The following is a 20,268-nucleotide window of genomic DNA, read 5'->3' as shown; positions in this document are numbered from 1 at the left end:
GCAAAAATCATACATGAAATGCACATTTTGATAAATTACCTTATTTTTACGTGCTTAACAGGATTCTTATAATTGTAGGCTCAAGATCATACTAGGAGATAATTCTCCAAGGGTCTGTCATATTTGCATATGTGTTTGTATTAAAAGTAGGTATGTAAAGTATTGTCTTATAAAGTTCAGGTTAGATCTTATTTTCACAAGTGACATTAATACAAAATCTGTCAATTACAAAATGTTTCAGAGACTCAACTGTTGATCCAAACAGGTTAAAAGTAAAAACACAAATAGGTTAAAAGTGAAGGGATGGATCAAACGGTATTAATAAATAAAACAGGAAAGAAACCCATATCTATGTGATTTTAATTTGAAACTTGTTAAAATTAAAAGACTTGTACATAATTTAAGTCTCAGTTTGTAAGAAAATGTGCTCATATATACCAAGGAGAGTCTCAAAGGAAGAACATTAAAATATTAGCATATACAAAAAAAAAGTATGGGAAAAAATCCATGTGAAAAAATTATGAGAAAAAATATATTTTACAATATAAAAACTGTACTTTAGAGCTAAGAGTATTACCAGAAATAAAGATGACCATTTATTAACAATGAAGGTTAGTCAAGACCACATATAATACTCAACAGTCATATATCTAATAATAGAACTTCAAAAACAAGAGTTTCAGAGAAGCAAAAACTGATAGGACTGAAAGGTGAAATAGTCAAATCTTCACTTATAGTCAGATATTTCAGAACACTTCCATAAATGTTAGGACAATTAGAGAAAGATCAATAAGAATTTGGAATCGAACAACACATAAGCAAATTGGTATTCTTAGAACACTGCCCCTAACAGTAGCATTTTAAGTGTACATGAAACATTTACTAAGATAGACATCATATGGGCCATAAAATAAGTCTCAATAAACTTAAGAAGACTCCAACCATACCAAGTATGTTTTTTGATTATAATGAAATTAAATTAGAAATCAGTAACAGAAAGGCCACTGAAAATTTTTTTAAATATTTGGAAACTAACACACATCTAAAAAGCCTATGGGTCAAATATAAATCAAAAAGGAAAGTGTTTTGAGCTTCATATGACTTAAAACACAAATGTTTTAAGCAATAATTAGGGAGAAATTTATAGTATTAAGTGTATATATTAGAACTGAAGAAAGGTCTCAAATCAGTGAGAAAGGCTTCCATTTTAAGATACTAGAAGAAGAGCTAATGAAATACAAGAAAACAGAGGAAAGGAAATAATAAGGCTGAAACCAGTAAAACAGAAAATGGAAACACAATAAAGAAAAATCAAAGTCAAATAATCCTTTGAGAAGATATATCAAACTGATAAATCTCTAGCCAGACTAGAACAAAAGAGAAGACAAAAATTACCAATAGACAAATAATATTAACACAAATACAGATACTTTAGTTTTAAAAAAATAATGAAAACAATAATGAAAAATGATATTATGACCAAAGTTTTCCAAATAATTTGATAACTTAGATGTCTACAAAAGAGACAAACTACTAAAACTCACTGAAAAAGAAAGAAAGAAAATGAATCAAGAGAATTGAATTTGTATTTACAAACCAGCTCACAACGAAAACTCCAGGCCTGGATGGCTTCTCTCGTGAATTCTACTAAACATTTACGAAAGAAATAATAGCAGCCCTATTTGAGCTCTTTCAGAAAACTGAAGAAAAAGGAATACTAGAGAGAAAACTGATTTTTAACAAAGGTTCAAAGGTAATTCAGTAGAGATACGTTAGTATTTTTAGCAAATGATGCTGGAAAATTGCAAATCTGAATGCAAAAAAATCATAAAGTTAAATGTAAACCTAAAATTATGACTCTTCTAAAAGCAACCTTAAGAATAAACCTTTGCCACTTTGAATTAGGCAAACATTCCTTAAATATGACACCAAAATTACGACCGATAGAGGAACAAATTGACATGCTGTACTTCATAAAAATTTTAAATGTCTGCTCTTTGAATTGCATTTTAAAGGAGTAAAAAATGAAGCACAGACTGAAATAAAATGTCTGCAAATATCCATATATCTGATAGAGGATTTTTATGCAGGATAGATAAAGAATTCTCAAAACTGATATAATAACTTAATATAAAATGGGCAAAGATTGACCAAGGTGAATACAAACTGAACTACAATGAGATACCATTAAATACTTAGTACAGTAACTAAAACTTAAAAGTTTGCTCCTACCAAGAGTTGGTGAGGATGTAGAAGAAATTTCAAACACAGCTAGTGGGAATGTAAAATGGTACAAACAATCTGGGAAACAGTTTGGCAGTTAATCTTAAGAGTTTAAATACAGTTGACCCTTGAACAACAAGGGTTTGTACTGCACGGGTCTGCTTATGCAGATTTTTTTTTCAGTGAACATATACTGTGCTATTAAAGGATCCACAGTTGCAGAGCCAAGGATACTGGAGGGTGGCTGTCAAGTTATATGTGGATTTTCACCTGCCCAGAGGGTCAGCACCTCAACCCCCACGTTGTCCAAGGGTCAACTGTATACCTATGTCTAATTGAATTTATTTCAATAATTTCAATTATTCTAAATTTTACCCCAAAAGTACAGAAACCACACATCATTACAAATACTTGGACACAAATATTCATAGCAGCTTTATTTGTAATAGCCAAAGACTGGAAACAAACCAGATATCCACCAACAGTGGAATGGATGAGCAAACTGTGGTATATCTATAGCATGGAATACTGCTGTACAATAAAAATGAATGAACTACTGCTCACTGTATATAAGCATGTACATGAACATGTGTATGTTTGTATGTATATTACAATAAAGTAGATGATCTTCAAAATACTTATGCTGAGAGAAGGAAGGCAGAATAAAAAAATACATACTGTATAGTTTCATTTATATAAAATTCTAGAAAATGTAAAACTTGTGAAAAGCAAATCAATGTTTGCTGGGGAAGGGAGGAGACAGGAACGGGGGAAGGATTACAAAGGAGTACAAGGAAACTTTTGGGGGTGAAGGATATGCTCATTATCTTGATTATGGTGATGGTTTTATGGATTTATAAATTTGTCAAAACTTTTCAGATGTTTTTAAATAAGTGTTTTAAACTTTAAATATGTGTTAACTTATTCAACATGTCAAGTGTACTTCAATACAAAATGCTAAAAAAGAATTATGCTATTTAATTTTAACTTGAGTATTCCCTCTGGGGATTTATTTTAATTACTAGTTAGTAATTGTCATTTGTATGTGATCTTGTTCTGTGTCTAATCGTGTAAGGGATGATTTTAGCCTAAATCATTTTCTAACAAGTACCACTGAACACACTAAATGAAAATAACTCTAAAACAGTTTTGAAGACTTGATTGGCAATCTGATGTAATGGATGAAGTGATGTGAGGACACATTTATCTTTTAGATGTGTTTAGAATTACATTGTTATTTGTGCTTTAAATTGACATTTCTTTTTTTTAAAATTTAAAATGTTTTAAATGTGAACATGTCCTAGACAAGAGTTTGCAAAGCATTAAGATTATCTATATATCATATAGTTATTCCTGGAATATTCTTGTGCTTGGTGAATGTGTACCATGTGGAAGGGGGAAAAATATCTCCAGGTGCCTGGCTGGCAAATAGGAAGAATATTTGTTGTCTACAATATCCAGAGAAGAATAGAGTATTTCTCATGAGGGGTTATTTACAAACGAACAAACCTAGAACAGTCATTGGGTTCTGCGTGCAACCAGGATGAGACACCGATCAGCCTACTCCTGTTCCTCATTTCTGATGTAACAAAGAGGATCAGAAGCCTAAGTCCTCTGTGCCAGGTCAGGCAGCTTGGTTGTTATGTTGAGTCTCTCTTGACTCTTCTTAAGATACCAGCCAAGGTTCTGCTATTCCACTCCACCCTGATGATTGAGTAAAATATGTGTTTTTTTCCCCCTGTCATATTAATTTTATTTTGAGCAAATGCTGACATAAAACTTCAACGTAGTATCAATCTTACTTTGAGAAACTGGGCTATCTAATTCTGTTAGTTGGAGTGAATGCCCACGATTTGTTAGACATATGTGGAAATAAAAATCTTTAAGATTTGCACATTGTAGAAATGTCTGAGGAATATTTTTCTGAGTATGTCATTATTCTTTTCTAGACAACTAAGAATGGCAACAATATTTCTGTGTGTGGATGAGGCTGAAAAGACAATAGAGAACTAACTACCCGTCACCTCTACACCTGGCGTTTGTCATTTGCTTCGTTCTGGGGAGCAGCAATGTGAGTATCTTGTTACAGTTTCTTCTGAGCTGTGGCTGAAGAATTTCATTTGTAGCTGAGTGTCATCTTGACTGATCTATCGCTGTTTTACACAGTTGCGTCAAGTTGCTTGAGAATGTTAACCAGTGGTTGATAGAAAGCCTTTTTTCAAACTCCCTTTTTCTGCAGTGACTTCATTTTTGGTTCACTTACACAATAGCTATTAGACTATTCTGCAATTGTTTTTCTTTGAAATTCTTGATCACATCTTGGGGTAGCTCTGTGGTGTGATCTGAACTCTTCATTGCTGGAATGGCTATTTTCTAGAAACTTGTTGCAGCTCATCTTATCTTTCCATGGAAAGAGGTATCCAGTGAATGCTCAGGGTCCTGAAAATGTTGTCTGTGCTGGGTCGAGGTCCCATCGCTGGGTAGAAAGGTGAGAGATGCTGGTGATTCACAGACCAAATTAGTTCTGAAGCTTGTTGAGGCTATGACATTAGACTTCCAAGTTCCATGCCAGCCTTATGGTTTCAGTCTGAGCTCACATGCACATTTAAGTATTCATTCATTTAACAAATATTTCTTCATTACTTTTTTAGACCTGGTAATAGGGTTTCAGTGGATAATAAGGGAAAAGTAATTTTGGGGTTATCATCTAGTGAGAATTTTAGTCTAGGCAGTATCTTATGAGTTGAATTGTAGCCCCCTCCCCAAATATGTTGAAGTCTTAATTAAGCTCTAGTACATCAGAATGTGACCTTATTTGGAAATAGGGTCATTGCAAATGTAATTAGTTGAGACCACATTGGCCCAAGGTTGGGCCCTCAATCCAATATGACGGCTGTTTTTATTAAAAAAAAAAAATCTCCATGTAATACACAGACCTATTTGTTCCCTTGGTCACTTGCTCCTGTGGAAATTTGAGAAAAGATGTGTAAACAATCCAGAAATAAAGTTCAATGATTACATCTGAAACCATTTGATTTGGAAAGTACTTTCCAAGGTCTCTGATTCAAGCTGCTGCTTAATGCAGTGCTTCTTTCCATAGTGTGAATTATATCATGTTCCCTGTGAGAGTACGCACAAAAATGAGTGGTTACTGCCTTACAGGACAGTAATTGCACTTAATATTTCTATTTTAAAACTGTGATTAATATATATAACATAAAATTTACTGTCATAACCATTGTAGGTGTACAGTTACGTAGTGTTAAGTGTATTCACATTGTTGTGGAACTAATTTCAAAAAAGTTTACAAGAACTTTTCTTTTATCTTATGTTACCGCACCTCCAGCACATACACAAAGACTAGTTCTGGTACCCTGAGTGTGGAGAGGCACCTATAACTAAGAGAGTGGTCTGGGTTTTAAGGAACCCATAGCTTTTTTACAAAATTTTTTACAAAATTTTTTCACATGTATTTTTTGAAAGCTATCCTTATATAAGTTCACCAGCACAATTCAAACCCATGTTGTTCAAGGGTCAACTGTAATTAACTTTCCTTATTTATCACACAAATGAAGGTACCTTACTTCCGCATTTTCAGAGTGCTTTGGTTTGTTTTTATTGAACGATGAACTTTACTTCAGTTTCTGTGGTTTTATGAATTAAAACAAAGATTGCTGACTTAAAGTGATTTTGTAGGTATAAAAATATCATTCTTTCAATGCCTCTTCTTGTTTCTTTGTCATATTCCACTTCTCTTCTAAAGCTTAAAAATTGTCCAGTTAGTATTATTTTATAAAACCAGATGTTCACAGGTTCATTACAAGTTATGCAGAGGGTAAGAGCTTTTTGGGTAGTGACTCACAATGTCAATATTTTCCCCCGTAAGTAAAGATGATAGCACATTATTTATAGAATTAATTTTAATTAAATGCAGATTTTTATGAAATATAAATGACTACAGATAGTCAAATCTCTTAATGACTGTAAGAAATAGTTAAGAAATGACCTATGTTTGTTATTCTCTGATAGGTAAATAATGAATGAGATTTTCTACATATTTTGGCTTACTCAGCACTTCAGAAAGAATTCTTTATTGTATACCTAGTTTTCTAAACCTTAGTGGGGATTATTGTTGAGGCTTAGCCTGCCGTGGGAGAATATACCCTTAAAATGAATATAAAATGACAATGAGAGTTCACGTTTCCATTTTGGGTCTTCATATTTTAAATTTTGTTGTATTTGGCTGAGGTGTTTCCTTCTGAATTTAATGTGAACTTGGGAGTGAGAAATGTTATAAAATTCAATTTGTGGCTTTTCTAATGTTGCTTATTCTAAGTTGCATATAATCTCTGGTGATATTGCTTAGAAATACAAATTAGTATTTGCTGTGTTGCAGAGAACTATAAATAATCTTGGCTCCCCCCCCACCACCAAATTTATTTGTTTAGAGGCTCCCCATCCCCCACCAAGACAACAATTCCTCCCCACCTGCAGATTGTTGATATTGCCAGCATCTCCCTGGAGATGGTTCCTTGCTATATTATGGAACTAAACAATGTCCAATTCAATTTAATACAACATAACTATGTGGAATGTTATCCCAGTTTTTTTTTTAAAGAGGTTGATCAAAGAATACTTTAAAAACAGATTGAGAATATGATTTTGCAACTTCATATTTTAACAGGTTCTTTAGACATTCGCTCTTCTTTCTAATCTCCTAGCATATTGCACTATATTGTGTAACCTGAAACTCTGGGGTTAAGGCTTATCTCAAATATAATTATGATTTTGTCCAGCAGATTAGGCTGCCTTCCAACGCTGTTTTCCTTCATACTACTAGTAAGTTTAGTGACTTCTGTATGTAATGTAGGGTGTTTGCTGGGTAATATGCCCGGGAGATGGTCAGAAAGTTCATATGCAAATATGAAGTAAAGTTGTCCTGATGTAATATTTATTATACATCTGGCAACAGGGTATCATTATGTGACAAAAGACATAAAGAATAAACTCCAGTATAAAATATTAACCAACCGACTGGGATAGATGGGCTTTATTTTAGGCACTGGTTTAAAAAGAAGTATGTGATTATATTCATAAAAATGACAGTAAAAATTACTTTAATTTAGGGAAGACTAAAGGCCTTTGCTTCTGCTATTTTTTTTCCTGCCTGATATCTTCATCTTGTGCTCCTACCCATTCAGATTCTTCATATTTTCTAGGGAATCAGACAACCATCCTGTACAAGTCTTTCCCTGCTCTTCCAGCCCCCAGTTTATATTATACTGTCTTATTGCTTGTTATTGTTAAAAAGTATATATGGCTGAGAGGAAATACTGGGAAAAGCCTGTCATCATGTTATTTTTTTCTCATCATTATCATAAAGCACCATAGATGGTTTTCTACTGTTTTATATTAAGTGTATACTTATCATCAATTATTCTGAAGCTGCAGAGTATACTAATTCTTTTCTTTTTGACAATTTATTTTACATAGAAAGATTTTGCAAATGTTCCTAATTTCTAGGATTAGTCTCATGAAGAATGCCTTTTGGAGTGAGGAAATTCATAGACATGGTTATTTACTTTGTGTTGCCTGGGTGGTTAAAGAAGATAAAATTCGGACCTGTGGTCAGTTATATAATAGACTCACATTCTAAAGAGCTTCAGAATGTTCCTGTAATGTTTCTCCTTTGGGACTGAGAAGGAGTGAACCATCGCTGTTTATGTCCTCAAGTCTTTGGATTATACAGAGTGTCCCTATGCAATACAGTCCTTTTAGCAAGAACTGCAAATCTTCAAAAGGGCTCTAAACTGAAATATTTAAAATGTTCTCAATCCAAAATACTACAGTACCTGAAGAGGCAATCTTATAGTTACTAGCTGGACTTGATTTGGGGCAAAATGGGCACTGAATTACTAGAAACAATGATCAGCAACAGATAAAAAATCTTTGTATAGACACTTAAAAAGTCAATTATTAACCCTTCTCATTTCAGCTACTTGTGACATCAGGAGGGATAGTTGCTTAAACTTTCTGAGGAACTATTTCCCTCTTTAAAAATTAGGAAGCGTAACCTAACAACCCCAAACCTATCTTTTACTCTAAAATTATCAAGTACCTGCATTCTTCTGTGTGGTATATATTTCTGTGAATAAAATAGAAAATAATAAAATGATGACATAACTATTAAATATTTACCATTACTAAGTGAAGCCAGTTAAACTACACCTCTGTAAATCTTCTAATAGACTATTGATTCATAATCTCCTCTTAGCCTTGTTTGGACTTTACAGCTGTTACTTGCATAGAACCCACTAGGCCATGCCTGCAGGAGGCCAGTGCTCTCTCACATTGGACTAAACTGAGAATCATATCAAGGACTCCAGTACTGATGTCCTCAACAGAATCACCTTTTTCCTCTGGCTTCCCATTCTACTTTGTACCCGTCTTAAAGAATTCACCACCTTTGCCTTGTAATATGTGTATTTTTTGTATGTGGCAAACATCCTACTTCCTAGGGATGCAAACAATGCTTTATAATTTCCACAGTTTTTAAAATCGACTTAGCATATAGTCATTTACTAAATAATTTGTTGAATTAAATGCATTGGCTTTTTTTCATCTGTCCCTTAAAAGATTAGATTGACAACTTTCAGACATGTGTGAGATTACTTGATCTATGAGATCAAATCAGATTCAGAATGGTATTTCCAATGGAACATCTGGTCAGCCACAAGTGGCTGAGATCACTAGAAGGGTCTACAACTGCCCCTGATTCAAGGGATTCACTTGAGAGGTGGCTATAGCCTGTGGCCTTGAGGCTTGCCAACAACAAGGATTTCTAACTCTTTTTTTTTTTTTAAGAGTTGAAGCATAGTTGATTTACAATATTGTATGTTTCAGATATACAGCATAGTGATTCAATGATTTTAAGATTATTCTCTGTTTAAAGTTGTTATGAAATAATGGCTGCATTTCCCTGTGATGTACAATATATTGTTGTTGCATATTTATCTTATACATTTTAGTTTGTATCTCTTATTCTGCTACCCCTGTCTCCCCCTTCCCTCCTTCTCCTCCCGACTGGAAACCACTAGTTTGTTCTCTACTTGCAACTCTGTTTCTGTTTTGTTACATTCACTCATTTTATTTTTTAGATTCCATATATAAGTGATAACATAGAATATTTGATTTTTTCTATCTGACTTTTTTCACTAAGTATAATAGATTCTAAGTCTGTAGACCTTGTTGCATATCTCAATATTACATTTTTATGGCTAAGTAATATTCCATTGCATATATATACCACAACATCTTTATTCATCTGTTGATGGACACTTAGGTTGTTTCCATATCTTCACGATTGTAAATAATGTTGCTATGAACATTAGGGTGCATGTATCTTTTCAAATTAATGTTTTCCTTTTTCTCAGATATATGCACAGGAGTAGAATTGTTGGGTTATATAATAGTTCTATTTATAGTTTTTTGAGGAACCTCCATACTATTTTCCACAGTGGATGCACCAATTTACATTTCCACCAACTGTGTACTAGGGTTCCCTTTTCTCCACATCCTCACCAACATTGATTATTTGTAGACTTTTTGTTGATAGGATTTCTGACACATGTGAGGTGATAACCTCATTGTGGTTTCTCATTTTCTCTGATGATTAGTGACGTTGAGTATGTTTTCATGTGCCTAATGGCCATCTGTATATCTTTTTTGGAAAAATGTCATTCAAGTCTTCTGCCCATTTTTAAAACAGATGATTTGTTTTTATTTAATATTGAGCTGTATGAGTTGTTTGTATATTTTGAATATTAACACCTTATGAATTGAATCATTTGCAAATATTTTCACACATTCAGTAGGTTCTCTTTTCATTTTGCTGATGGTTTCCTTTGCTGTACAAAAGCTTTTAAATTTAATTAGGTCCCATTTGTTTAATGTTGTCTTTGCTTTTGCTTTGGGATACAGATATCTACAATTTATGTCAAATATTTCTACAATTTATGTCAAAGAATATTCTGCCTATGTTCTCTTCTAGGAGTTTCATGGTTTCAGGACTTAAATGTATGTCTTTAATCCATTTTGAGTTTACTTTTGTGTATGGTGTGAGAAAATGTTCTAATTTCATTGTTTTACATGTGGCTGTCCAGTTTTCCCAGCACCACTTATTGAAGATACTGTCTTTTCTCCATTGTGTATTCCTGCCTCCTTTGTCATAGATATATATATATATATATAGACTATAGATGTGTGGGTTTATATATGGGTACCCTATTCTGCTCCATTGATCTATGTGTCAGTTTTTGGTGCCAGTACCATGCTGCTTTGATTACTGTGCCTTTGTACTATAGTTTGAGGTCAGGGAGTATGACACTTCCAGCTTTGTTCTTTTTCTTCAAGATTGCTTTGGTAATTCTGAGTCTTTTATGGTTTCATATAAATTTTAGAATTATTTGTTCTAGTTCTGTGGAAAATATAGGTATTTTGATGGGGATTGCATTAAATCTGTAGATTGCTTTGGGCAGTGTGCACATTTTAACAGTATTAATTCTTCCAATCCACCAAGAGCATGGATATCTTTCTTTTTCTTTAAATCATCTTCAGTTTCCTTCATCACAATTTTATAATTTTCAGAGTATCACTTCCTTGGTTAGTTTACTCCTAGGTATTTTATTCTTTTTGATGTGATTTTAAATGGAATTGTTTTCATGCTTTCTTGTTCTGATAGTTAACTATTAGTGTGTAGAAAAGCAACAGATTTCTGTATGTTAATCTTGTATTCTGCAACTTTACTGAATTCGTTTATTAGTTCTAACAGTTTTTTGATGGAAACTTTATGGTTTTCTATACATAGGATGATGTCATGTGCAAATAGTGACAATTTTACTTCTTTCAGTTTGGATGCTTTTTATTTCTTCTCTTTTTTTCTCTCTTTCTTTTTTTTTTTGTCTGATTGCTGTGGCTAGGACTTCCATACTATGTTAAATAGAAGTGATGAGAGTGGGCATCCTTGTCTTGTTCCTGATTTTAGAGGAAAAGCTTTCAGCTTTTTACTGTCGTGTATGATGTTAGCTGTAGATTTGTAATAAATGGCCTTTATTATGTCAAGATATATTCCCTCTATGCCAACTTTGATGAGGTTTTATAATGAATTAAAAGTGAATTTACTCAGATGATTTTCCTGCATCTATTGAGAAGATCATGTGACTTTTATCATTGCTTTTGTTAATGTGATGTATCACATTGATTCATTTATGGACATTGAACCATTCTTACAGCCCTGGAATAAATTCCACTTGGTCATGGTATAAGATCCTTCCTATACTTTGTTTGATTTGAATTAGTAATATTTTGTTGAGAATTTTTGCATTAGTATTCAGCACAGATAGTCACCAGTAATTTTCTTTTTTGTAGTGTCTGTCTGGTTTTGGTATCAGGGTAATGATGGCATTGTGAAGCAAATTTGGGATTGTTTCCTGGTCTTCCTTTTTTTTTTTTAATTTGAGAAAAGCTATTAGCTCTTCTTTATGTATTTGGTAGAGTTCCCTTGTGGTGCCATCTGGTCTGTAACTTTTATTTATGGAATTTTTAAAAAATTACAAATTCATTTTTAGTACTAAGGATCGGTCCCTTTGGATTGTCTATTTCTTCCTGATTCAGTCTTGGAAGGTTGTACATTTCTAGAAATTTGTCCGTTTCTTCTAGGTTGTTCAGTTTTTTTGGCATGTAACTGTTCACAGTATTCTCTTAGGATTTTTTTTTGTCTCTCTGTGACAGTTGTTATCTATCCTCCTTCGTTTCTTACTGTGTTTATTTGGCCCATCTCTCTTTCTTCTTGATGAGCCTGGCTGAAATGTTTATTAGTTTTATCTTAAAAAAAAAAAACTAGCCTTTCTTTTTTATTGATCTTTTCTATTTTTTAATCTCTCTTTACTTCTTTTCTGATCTTTATTATTTCCTTCTTCTGACTTTGGGCATTGTTTATGTAATTCATTTAGAAACTAGATTACGTTGTTTATTTTAGATTTTTCTTGCTTCCTGAGGAAAGCCTGTAACTGTATAAACTTCCCTCTTAGAACTGCTTTTGCTGCATCTCATGGATTATGGAAAGTTGTGTTTCTATTTTTGTCTCAAGGTGTTTTCTGATTTCCTCTTTGATTTCTTTATTGACCTATTGGATTTTTAGTAGCATGTTGTTTACTCTCCCTGTGTTTGTGTTTTTCCCATTTGCCTTCCTAAATTTGATTTCTAGTATTATATTGTTGTTGTAGGAAAAGACACTTGATATAATTTCAATGTCCCTAAATTTGTTGAGACATATTTTGTGGCCTAGTATGCAATCTATCTGGAGAATATCACACGTGGAAAGAAAGTATATTCTGCTGTTTTTGGGTGGGTGGAATGCCTCGTAGATGACTATTAATATAACTAGTCAAATGTGTCATTTAAGACTGCTGTTTCCTCATTGACTTTCTGTCTCGATGATCTAGCCATTGATGTGAGGTGTTAAAGTCCCCTATCATTGTATTATTGTAATTTCTCCCTTTATGTCTATTAATATTTGCTTTATGTATTTAGGTGCATACATGTTGGGTGCATACATGTTAACAAGTTATATATCCCTTCTTGTATTGATCCCTTTATCATAAGACAATGCTCTTCTTTTTCTTTATGGTCTTTGTTTTAAAGTCTGTTCTGTCTGATTAGTACTGCTACCTCAGGCTTCTTGTCATTTATATTTTCATGAAATATCTTCTTCCATCCCCTCACTTTCAGTCTGTGTATGTCTTTAGCCCTGAAGTGGGTCTCTTTTAAGACCATATACATGTCTTGCTTTTTAAAATCCAATCAGCCACCTCATATCTTTTGATTGGAGCATTTAGTTTAACATTTAAAGTGATTATTGATAGCTATGGACTTAATGCCATTTTGTTACTTGATTTCTGGTTGTTTTTGTAGGTCTTCTCTGTTCTTTTCTTCTTTTAGTTTTTTTTTTTCCCCTTGTAGTTTGATAATTTTCTTCAGTGGTATGCTCGTGTTCCTTTCTCTCTAGTTTTTGTGTATCTATTGTAGGTTTTTGATTTGTGGTGAACATGGTTTTTATATATGTTGGCTTGTAACTATATCTATTTGTTTTAAATTGGTAGTCATTTAACTTCAAAAACATTCTGAAAAGTCTACTTTTCTTACCCCACCCCCAATATTTTTGTACTTCTGATGTCCTATTTTGTATCTTCATGTTTATTCCTTTATTTTTTATTGTAGTTATAGTTTATTTTATATTTTTTGTCTTTTAATATTTATACTAGCTTATTTAAGAGGTTGATCCTCAGTCTTTATTACATATTTACCTTTACTAGTGCAACTTTTCCTTTCTTATAGATACTTTTTCTATTACACTTTTATACTTTGGTTTCTTTCTTATAAGTTTATTGTAGCCCTTTTTCCACTTAGAGAAGAACTTAAAAAAAATCTTTTTAAGGTGTTTTCTTCCCTGGTGTATAGCATAATGTTTCAGTCATACATATACATATGAGAAGACCTTTTAACATTTCTTATAGGTTAGGTTTACTATTAATGGATAGCTTTTGCTACTCTGAGAAGTTCTTTATCTCTCCTTCAATTCTAAATGACAGTCTTACTGGGTAGAGTATCCTAGGTTACTGGTTTTTTCCTTTCAACACTTTAATTATATCATGCCACTCCCTCTGGCCTGCAGAGTTTCTGCAGAAAGATCTGTTGATAGTGGTTCTCTTGTATATGACTCCTTGTTTTTCTCTTGCTGTCTTTAAAATTCTCTACCTTCAACTTTTGCCATTTAAATTATGATGTGTTTTGGTGTGCCTCTGTTTGGGTTCATCTTGTTTGGGACCCTCTGCCCTTCCTGTACCTAGATATTGGTTTCCTTCTTCAGGTTCAGGAATTTTTGAGCCGTAATTCCATCAAACACATTTTCAGTTTCTCTCTTTCTCCTTTAGGGAGCCCTTACAATGCAAATTTTTGTATGCTTGATGTTGTCTGAGAGATCTTTTAAACTGTTCTAATTAATTTTTTTTGTTTTGCTGTTCTGATTGGGTGGTTTCCATTATTCTACCTTCCATATCATTTGTGCACTCTTCTGTACCACCTAGTCTGCTGTTCATTCCTTCTTGTGTGTTTTTCATTTCAGTTATTGTGTTCTTCAACTCTCACAGGTTCTTTTTTGTATTTTCTGCTTCCTTTGTAAAATTCTCAATGTGTTCATCTATTCTTTTCCATAATTCAGTTAGCATTCTTATCACTAATGCTTTGAACCCTTTTTCTGGTAAGTTATTTATTTCTGTTATATTAATTTTTTTCAAAAGTGTTCTCTTCTTTCAGTGGAAGCAAATTCATCTGTCCTCTCATTTTGCTTAGCTTTCTCTCTATGAAATGAGGTAAAACAGTTACATATTGCAGTCTTAAAGACACTTTGTAGAAGTGTCCCTATATGGTCTGCTTATGCCCCATGGCTTTGGTGGGAAGGCTGAATCTGACATTAGCATGAGTTATGTCTTTCCCTAGGGTGTACTGGCAGCTCTCATCTTGGTAGGAGGTCGGGCTGGAGATGGAGAGGCTGGGACAAGAGCCAGGTGTGAACCAGTGCTTCTCCTCTGCTCAGTGCCAACACTACCCTTTCAGATGCCATTCTAGGTCTGAGCTGGCTCTGCCTCTCACAACTAAGCATTCCTCTCCTGCTGCAGCCCTCACCCTAGTGTGGAGCTGTGTTGTGAAATAAATGGGGCCAACTAGAAGCTTGGCTCTGGCTGGGACACATGCTAGGGGGAAGTTGAGGGAAATCAGCCAAAGTCCTGTGCAGTTTTAGTCTACTTTCTTCACCTTGTTTCAAGAGTAAGGAAGTGTGCGCATGCTCTTCACAAGCAGAGTCCAGATTTCTTACTCTCAGTCCCACTGATTTTCTAACTAGCTAAGGGGACTCATCTTCCCAGTATTGTACCCCAGGACTTATTATCCAGTATGTGGCTCAAACTGCTCACTCCCCAGGGAAGACCCCTGCCAGGGTAATCCCCTTTCTCTTCTGTGTCCCCTCCCTGGGGCACAGGTTCTGACCTGATAGCTTCTCTTCACTATCTACCTGATTACATCTGGATTTTTCTTACAGCCCTGGTTGTACAAGAGTCTGTCTGCAAATCTTCAGTTAGTTTTGATTGCACATGTAGATGTATTTTTGCAGTACTTGTCAGAGGTGGTGAGCTCTGCATACTCCTACTCTACCATCTTGATCTGACTCATCAACACAAAGGATTTTCAAGGTTATCTTATCCACAGTATTCTCCTTATTATAAGATACTCTCCACAATGTTTCTACTGTATTTTCCTGATTATAAAATACTATCTAGATTTTAAATATTCTTTTTCTAGATCATAAACTTTTGGCAACTTCGTTGTAAGATAATTTTAAATTAATGTAAGGAATTAGGCATCTCAGTAGGGAGGTAGAAGACAGTGCAAAGGCAATGTTATTCAGTAGTTCATGTCAGAAAATGAATGAAAAGGAAACCTGTCACTGAACCTATAGGCCAATCAGGGACTCACTCTAATAGGTACCTGGACCACATCCTAAATTAAACTCAGTTAATCAAACAGATCTACTGGTTCTTGGTTTTATGGTTTGGCCATAGAATAAGGTTATAATTTACATGTGCTATTAAAGTGGAAAAATAGTTAGACAATTAGAGTGAGGAATTAGAATGTTTGAGCAGATGTTACTACTTCTTAGAATGTGCCTATGCTGAGTACCAAGCCAAGTGCTAGCAAATTACTTTGACCACAATTGTAAGCACAATTAAATCGCCTTTGAGTACTAAGGAAACTTTGAACCTCTGTGTATTCTCCAGATCATTTAGTGGCAGATATCTTCATGACTATTTTTTTTTTCTGTTTAAAAAAGAGGAATAAATCAGTGCTACAATTATTGTGATAAAAGGTAACTCTTAACTGGGTTAAAAGAAAGCACAGAGAAATCAAAGGTGCAAATTAAATTTCCATAATGATAAAACATTTGCATGCTATCAAACAGTGAAATACCCTATTAGCTGATAAATAATCTCATTGCTGTGTACCTCAGTGTAGCTTTCTCACATTTTATGATAATTATTTCTTGTCTGGGGACATTTGTTAAGAAAAGCATTCAACACTCACTAACAGAAAGCTCATAAGATAACACACCTTTCTAATTAAATTTTAGTATGAATCAAATACATTCCTTGATTTGCACTGTGTCTAAAGAATTTGGCTTATATGATCACAGTTGATTTGTGGCAATCATTAGAATGTTAAAACAAGTCAAATAAACAGAAAGGGGTAATAATAGTATAATTAGTATATTTTGATGCATCTTTTAAGGGCATGTGTTATTAACGAAAGTATAAGTAGTTCTTTTCAGAAATTTTTATATTTGTAAATATTAAATATTAATATTCTTGGATCAGATGACCAAAATGTTCATTATGCAGCCTTTCTTATTACTCTTCTCTGTTATCTCTGTGCCATTTCATTTCATTTCTGTTTATTCTTTAGAAAGGTAGGGGCTCAATATTGAGAGCATTTTCTGAAGCAAACAGGAGAATTTAATTTTTACCCCTTAATCTACTCATCAAAGATTTTAAAGAAAGTTCAATTTTACTTTTGGTATGAGATGGCTAAGAGGGAGTTCTTGCTTAAAGGAAGGAGACAGGTTACAATATGATACCCCAAACTGTTTTCTAGTTTAGAAAAATAGCATAATACAAAATTGTTCAGAGAACAATAATATTGTTAAAATAATAGTTAACTTTTACCGGCACACGTGTCAGACACTGTGCTCAAACTGAAATAGTCATTTATTCTCTTAGCAGCTCTGTGAGATGGTTTCTAGTATTATTCCTCTTTTACAGATCATCGGATCAGAATAGTGTGTGTATATTTATGAATATATACATTTAGCTGTATATGTATATGCATACACACAATGGAATAATCACACTTACATATACTTTAAAATCTAAATTACTCAGTTCAGCAGTATGTTAAACAGAATCTTTCCAAATCAGTAGAGATAAATCATTACCTTTCCAGCTCCCTAATATTCTAATTCTTCTGGCAGATATTCAGACTGCTAAAAAATTTTTCTTTCATTAATGATGCTCAAGTAAAAATACTTATACACATTTTCACTTCTTTAGTTGTCTTTATCTTAAAGTGGATTCTCTAGGTCAGAGAATTGCATTTATTTAAATGTTGTGATACAGACTGCGAAACTGCTGTGCAGAAAGATTTTACCAATGTACAGTACACTCAGGTCAGTACTGTTGATGAGTCTTCATTTTCCCTACTCTATTATCAGCACTCAGTACTCACTTAAAAAAGACTGATGGAAGCTGATTGATAAAATATTGGTAGGAAGGCATGATTATTTACTTCAATTTGTATTTCTTTAGTTATGAATGAAGTTTTTTTCATTATCTTTATTCAAAATTTTTGATATTCATTTTATTAAATGTCTGGAAAAGTACATTGCCTTCTACTCTAAGGGGGAGTTTTTTCTTTCATCTGTCTATCTCTACATCTATCTATTATCTGTCTGTCTGTCTATCTCTGACTGGACTTCTGGATTCTTACTTTTTCCTGTGGACTATAATCACTTGCTGTTGTTAAATTGTCCCAGATTGATCAGTGAGGGTCCTTTAATGCTGGCTTTTGTATTCTATCGATATTTGGCCCCATTTCTTTGAGCACAGTTTTACCTTTTGACACAGCAAAGATGCAGAGGAATGAAGGAAAAAGACAAATCACCATTTGGCAATGGCCAGTGACGAATGTTTTAGGCAGACTCATTAATGGATGCTAACACTAGTAGGTGAAAATGCTTACATAGACCCACAATAGCTCCCACAGGATCCTTATAATTAAAAAGAGAAAATGAAAAATGTTAAGGTAGAGAAACCTGATGACTCTAACTTAACCATTCAGTTAATTAAAGTTAAATCACCAGTAAGTAATAAGGCATATCTATTCCTGTATCTCTTGATATGATGCACTGAGAAGCACACATCCTTGGTGATAATCCTTCTCTAAAGACATGAACTGCATCTAATCACAAGAAAACATCACACAAATCTGAACTGAGAGATATTATGCATAATAACTGCTCTGTACTCTTGAAAAATATCGAGGTCCTGAAAGGCATGCAAAGACGGAGGAACCATATAGACTTCACCTAAAAAGACATGACAACCAAATGCAATATTTGATCCTGAATTAGATCCCGGACCAGAAAAAGAATTAATTTTCTTTTGCTTATAGGACCTGGGTGGGATATTGGCAAAATTTGAATATAGCTTCTAGATTGGATGGTAGTTCATTTTCTGATTGATAATTATAATTGTGATTATATAAAAGAATATCCTTATTTTTAGGAAATACACATGGCATCATTTAAGGATAAGGCACATTGCATCAGCTTACTCTCCAATGGTTCAGAAAAATTAAATACACACATACATACAGAGAGAGAGACAGTGAGAGACAGAGACTGAGCAGGTAGGGAAATAGGGAAGGATGAGAGGAAGTAAATGTGTTAAAATGTTAACATTTTGGGACTTTGGTAAATGTATAAGAATTCTTTGTTCTATTTTTGTAACTTTTATTTAAGTCTTATTTTAACAAAAGCTTTGCTTCCTATAAGCTTTAAATTTTTTTAACACACACAAAAGGTTAAAAAAAGTTGATTTCCTTTAACTCTGTCAGTCCTTTCCTTAATGATTTTTATGTTCTGCTTTGTAAAGAGCGTCATTATGTTCTTTAATGGGATGAAAACATTTTCATTTAAACTTTTGCTGAAATTTCTAATTTGGGCTGAACTTTCCCCATAGGCTAGGACATACAAAGGAGATCAAACCAGCACTTTGATTTCCTGCTGACCCTTGATGATAAATATAAACATGGCAAAGAGATCTGTGGCCTAATTTAGAGTAAATTCGCATATGGAGAAGGAATTTAAATGTGTTTTATTTGTTTTGATTTCCTCGTATGGGTTGTTACTATTCTGATCTCATTCAGTTTATTTTAAAAAAATCTTAAAACATACTTATGATAATTACATGTTTAACACCAGATACTAATTTTTACTTGCATGGCATTCAGATAAAATGTAATTTCTCCTGGTACTAACAGTGACCCTGCGGCTTTGATTCATGCGACGGAACTGTTAAGATGAAGCTGCTCTCATGAGTTTTAATAATTAACTTTATAGATGGCATTCGGGATAAACCTGCCTTATACTCCATTTCACACAAAAGGGAGCTGGACTGAAATAAGACCGCGGAGCAATTTAAACTATAATAGCACCAGGTTTTCAAAGATGAGAATTTATTTTAGAAAAGAAGTCTGAGTTGCCTCAGTACATGATATGTGGACTATCCCATGGACAAACTTAGGATCAGAAGTGAGACAGATGCAAGTTGAAGTTGACCCAGTGAGGACCATAGAACTCTGGACTTAGGAATAAAATCTCACTCCTTAGACAACATGGGACCCCACTGGGGAAGGCAAGGAGCGTCCACAGCTAATGAACGAAAGAGTATTCTCAAGACTAGGGCTAAGTTAGACATTTTAAGAAGACAAGGATGCAGTAAATTATGCAACAAATACTGCAGTTAAATGGAATTTAGAGTGATGTGAGAATAGCTCCCTGTTTAGCAAAGACCAGCTTTGAAAAAAAAAATCTCATAAAACGCAAGGTAGTGCTTGATGCCTTGTGATGCATTCTAGCTGTCTTCTGAATTCTTTGGGTGCTTTGATTAACCTCGGTAACCCCGTCCTCAGCCCAGTCCTCAACCATAGCTGAGCTGCTACAGAATTATGAGCCTGCTCAGTGTTGGGTCATCAAATTGAATGATGCAAGTTTGCTAATTCCAGTCCTTTTCTCCATTCTGGGACTCTGGAGTGTAATGAATCATGAAGAAATTTGATGATCCTAGAGTGTTGTACATTTCAGCTTTTACTTCTCTTCCT

At 33.9% G+C, this 20,268-nt stretch overlaps 1 long non-coding RNA gene across 3 annotated transcripts in view; it reads left to right on the top strand.

Annotated features, from left to right (window-relative positions):
- Nucleotides 1-20,268, top strand: part of LOC140696912 (uncharacterized) — a 347,036-nt gene that overhangs the window by 256,685 nt on the left and 70,083 nt on the right. For all 3 annotated transcript variants that reach the window (XR_012073581.1, XR_012073579.1, XR_012073580.1), the window contains one exon: nucleotides 4,173-4,294. This is a non-coding gene — a long non-coding RNA (uncharacterized lncRNA). The remainder of the gene's footprint in view (nucleotides 1-4,172; nucleotides 4,295-20,268) is intronic.

The sequence above is a fragment of the Vicugna pacos genome, chromosome 6, assembly GCF_048564905.1.
Source record: "Vicugna pacos chromosome 6, VicPac4, whole genome shotgun sequence".
Classification (NCBI taxonomy): domain Eukaryota; kingdom Metazoa; phylum Chordata; class Mammalia; order Artiodactyla; family Camelidae; genus Vicugna; species Vicugna pacos.
The sequence above is the reverse complement of the archived record's forward strand: the minus strand, read 5'-3'. Positions and strand labels throughout refer to the sequence as shown.